The sequence below is a fragment of the Oncorhynchus mykiss genome, chromosome 25 (genome assembly GCF_057628025.1).
Source record: "Oncorhynchus mykiss isolate SJ-2025 chromosome 25, ASM5762802v1, whole genome shotgun sequence".
Classification (NCBI taxonomy): Eukaryota; Metazoa; Chordata; class Actinopteri; order Salmoniformes; family Salmonidae; genus Oncorhynchus; species Oncorhynchus mykiss.
In genome coordinates this window covers 58,421,951-58,427,021 of record NC_143046.1, presented here as the reverse complement: position 1 = coordinate 58,427,021, position 5,071 = coordinate 58,421,951, and the positions used below count along the sequence as shown (strand labels likewise).

Here is a 5,071-nt window from a genome sequence, read left to right as displayed (position 1 = left end):
TAGACCAATTTGGGTTTCCAATCTCTCCAAAAGAATGTGGTGATCGATGGTATCAAAAGCAACACTAAGGTCTAGGAGCACGAGGACAGATGCAGAGCCTCAGTCTGATGCCATTAAAAGGTCATTCACCTTCACAAGTGCAGTCTCAGTGCTATGATGGGGTCTAAAACCAGACTGAAGTATTTTGTATACATTGTTAGTCTTCAGGAAGGCAGTTAGTTGCCGCGCAACAGCTTTTCTTAACATTTTGAGAGGAATGGAAGATACGATATGGCCGATAGTTTTTTATATTTTCTGGGTCAAGGTTTGGCTTTTTCAATTTTGGCTTTTTCAGTCAGGCCAATCACATCAAGATTATGATCAGTGATTAGTTCATTGACTATAACTGCCTTTGAAGTGAGGGATCTAACATTAAGTAGCCCTATTTTGAGATGTGAGGTATCACAATCTCTTTCAATAATGGCAGGAATGGAGGAGGTCTTTATTCTAGTAAGATTGCTAAGGCAAACACGGCCATGTTTAGTTTTACCCAACCTAGGTCGAGGCACAGACACGGTCTCAATGGGGATAGCTGAGCTGACTACACTGACTGTGCTAGTGGCAGACTCCACTAAGCTGGCAGGCTGGCTAACAGCCTGCTGCCTGGCCTGCACCCTATTTCATTGTGGAGCTAGGGGAGATAGAGCCCTGTCTATGTTCGTAGATAAGATGAGAGCACCCCTCCAGCTAGGATGGAGTCCGTCACTCCTCAACAGGCCAGGCTTGGTCATGTTTGTGGGTGAGTCCCAGAAAGAGGGCCAATTATCTACAAATTCTATCTTTTGGGAGGGGCAGAAAACAGTTTTCAACCAGCGATTGAGTTGTGAGACTGCTGTAGAGCTCATCACTCTCCCTAAATGGGAGGGGGCCAGAGACAATTACTCGATGCCGACACATCTTTCTAGCTGATTTACACGCTGAAGCTATGTTGTGCTTGGTGACCTCTGACTGTTTCATCTTAACATCGTTGGTGCCAACATGGATAACAATATCTCTATACTCTCAACACTCGGCAGTTTTAGCTTTGGCCAGCACCATCTTCAGATTAGCCTTAATGTCGGTAGCCCTGTCCCCAGGTAAACAGTGTATGATCGCTGGATGATTCGTTTGAAGTCTAATACTGTGGATAATGGAGTCGCCAATGACTAGGGTTTTCAATTTGTCAGAGCTAATGGTGGGAGCCTTCGGCGTCTCAGACCCCGTAACCGGAGGAGTAGAGACAAGAGAAGGCTCGGCCTCTGACTCCGACACGCTGCTTAATGGGGAGATCCGGTTGAAAGTTTCTGTCGGCTGAATGACCGACACCGGTTGAGCATTCCTACAGCATTTCCCTCCAGAAGCCATGAGAAAGTTGTCCGGCTGCGGGGACCATGCGAGGGGATTTATACTAACGTTACTATCTGTACTTACTGGAGGCACAGACGCTGTTTCATCCTTTCCCACACTGAAATTACCCTTGCCCAACGATTGCGTCTGAAGCTGGGCTTGCAGCACAGCTATCCTCGCCATAAGGTGATCATTCTCCTGTATATTATGAGTACAGCGACTGCAATTAGAAGGCATCATGTTAATGTTACTACTTAGCTTTGGCTGTTGGATGTCTTGACGAACCATATCCAGATAAAACGTCCGGAGTGAAAAAGTTGAATGAAAAAAAGTTGAGTGATGGGAAAAACTAAAAATGTAAACAGTAATAAAAAAGTAAAAACCATAAAGTTTCAGGTAGCAAAGTAAGGTTGGCAACAAAACGCACAGCAGCACGGAAACAAGTCTGCATTGACGACGTCATCCCCACAGGGACCGTACGTACATATCCCAACCAAAAGTAATGGATTACAGGCAACATCCGCACTGAGCTAAAGGCGAGAGCTGCTGCTTTCAAGGAGCGGGACACTAATCCGGACTCATAAGAAATCCAGTTAAGGCCTCAGACGAGCCATCGTCATGATAATGAGACCGCCTTTAGAGAGTTCAGTGACCTGGCAGTGTGGTGCCAGGACAGCAATGTCTCCCTCAACGTCTGTAAGACAAAGGAGCTGATTGTGGACTACAGGAAACGGAGGGCCGAGCACGCCCCCATTCACATCGAAGGGGTTGCAGTGTCCACGACACTAAGGAATGAACATGGTCCACACACACCAACACAGTCGTGAAGAAGGCACAACAATTCCTCTTCCCTCTTAGGACGCTGAAAAGATTTGCCATGGGCTCTCAAATTCTCAAAAGGTTCTACAGCTGCACCATTTTGAGAATCTTGACTGGCTGCACCACTTGGCATGGCAAATGCTCGGCATCCGACCACAAACAGCTACAGATAGTACTGTGTACGGCCCAGTACATCACTGGAGCCGAGCTCCATGCCATCCAGAACCTCTTTACCAGGTGGTGTCAGAAGACAAGCAACACTGAACCAAGGATCTAAAAAATGTCAAAGACTTCAGCCACCCAAATCATAGACTACTCTCTTTGCTAATGCACGGCAAGCAGTACCGATGCACCAATTCTGGAACCAACAGGACCCTGAACAGCGTCCACCCCCAAGCCATAAGACTACTTAATAGTTAACCAAATAGCTACCCGAACTATCTGCACTGACAATCTTTACACTAACTCTTTGCACTAACTCTACTGTTAATTATTTCTCCTGTTTCAGTGTGCTCACACTTGAAATAGAATGGATTTGAGTGAATGAGAGAGAAACAGACGGGCCAGGAGCGTCAATGGCATCATAGTGTATCAAATTAGAAAGCAAGTCTGCTAAAATAAGCAAATACATTGCAGGGGTTGATTGTAGAAAAGGAATTAGAAGAATTGTTATGATCTTCCCTATGCTAAGTAGACTAAATATAGTTTAAATGTATTAAATTGGGCTGTAAGCTAAGGTTTATCAGTAGACTACATACTGTATATGACAACAATTGCATCCAACCTGTGTTGATTTCGATCATAGCCATATAGCCTATGCAGGCTACGGTTGGAATACTCGAGGACTCTGATGACAAGAGAGAATACTATAGAAGACTTAGACTGTTTGTTTATCAACAACTCTGGTTTATTAGCGACAACATCCTCGTGAGCTAACAAAGCAACAACAGTTTAACACAGTCCCATAGGACATCTAAGGTGAGTCAAAAGGAACTCACAACAATAACTCCCAGGGGCTTCATAGCGAACAAATACAACTGTTTACTATTGATTTTCATGACAATCACGTTAGCATACGCTACACAGTGTATGTCAATTGATGCTGGCTACTCTCGCACGCAAATTTCACACCATTGACAGGTGTCTCACAATGTGATTTTGTCACGCATGCTCCCTCCCTCGAGGGTGCCAGGCTGCCCTTCATTACGCACGTCTGTCACCATCATTACACGCAGCAGCGCTCATTGGACTCACCTGGACTCATTCTCTTTGTTGATTGCCCCGTCTATAATTGTCTGCTCCCCCGTTTGTTCCCTGTGTCAGCATTGATGTTGTTATTTTGTCCCCTGTCCAGACACTGTTCCTGTCCATTATTTATTCAATGTTCTCCCTGTACCTGCTTCCTGTCTCCAGCGTCAATCCTCACAGATTTTGGCTTTAGTCTACACCTCTACATCTGTTGTTTACGAAACATGTGACAAATAACATGTTATTTTGATTTGATTTACACATATTAACATTGTCATAATAATTATCATTATTAATCAGTAAATCAAAATGAACTTGAAAAGAGCTTTCACAAATCAATTTCTCACAGATCAGAAACCACATAAATGTCTCCCCTGATTCCTTCATATGTCTCCCATGCCCCTCTACTTTCCCCTGCTATCTCCCTTTCCCCTCTCGCCCCTACCCTGCCCTCACCCTGTCAGCTGCATTGGCAGATCTGTGTATGAGAATATACTGTACATAGCCATATTGGAGGAGAGCCCATCCCATCACATCCCAGGCCCTGCCTCTCCGAGTGGCATTTCTACCAAATGCCATTATCACCCGATGGCCATTTGTTTAGCCACCAGAATAGATCACCTTTATGATGCCTTCTGCCAGCGAACACATGCAGGTTAGCGCTTTTCTTCATGAATCTTGTTCTGGAGGCAGCTCTGCAGAGTGGTCACTAGCTGGCAGAGCCACAAAGTCATAAAGTCTGATTTTAAACCTAACCTTAACCTTAACACTAACCTTGTCACACCCTGATCAGTTACACCTGTCCTCGTTATTGTCTCCACCCCCTCCAGGTGGCACTTATTTTCCTCAGTGTATTTATCCCTGTGTTTCCTGTCTCTTTGTGCCAGTTCGTCTTGTATGTTTCAATTTTGACTTTGCAGCTGGCCCATCTAGCGGAAATCGCTCAGTTCTGCCTCCAGGACAAGATTCATCCCAATAAACGTCAACCTGCCTGACGCCCACACAGTATACACATGCACACTCAGACATACACAGGCAGACAACGGCTGCACACACACGTAAGTCGCGGTATCAGAATGCAAATATATTGTATGCAACAAAATGCCTAGCGCATAGACAACAAAGTTTGTTTGTGCATGTATGATCGCGCGTGTGTGTGTGTGTGTGTGTGTGTGTGACTCACCAGTGGTCCGGGGGGCACAGCCCTGTGCAGTGCTGGCCTGTATAGGGAGACAGTACCACAAGGAGTTAGAGTTCTGGACCAGCACAGCATTCATCCACATACCACAGCTGCTGATCACTCCTAGAGGACAGGAGAGGAACACACACGTACACACACATTCAAGAATGTACAGGCATAAATGCATGCATGAGCACACACACGCCAGTGGATACTGCTGAGGGGAGGACGGCTCATAATAATGGCTGGAATTGAGCATGTGGCATGGTATCAAACACATCAAACACATGGCTTCCATGTGGCTGATACCATTACACTGACTCCATACCTGCCATTGTTATGAGCTGTCCTCCCCTCAGCAGTCACCACTGATACACACACACTGAAGCGTGCATGCGCAGGCAAACAAACGGCCGCACAAATGCACGCAAGCACACACACACACACACACACAAAAAC

At 45.6% G+C, this 5,071-nt stretch overlaps 1 pseudogene; it reads right to left on the bottom strand.

Moving 5' to 3' along the window:
* Positions 1–411: 411 nt before the first annotated feature.
* LOC149972074 (uncharacterized) lies at positions 412–1,653 on the bottom strand (annotated as a pseudogene).
* Between the last annotated feature and the right edge of the window lie 3,418 nt (positions 1,654–5,071).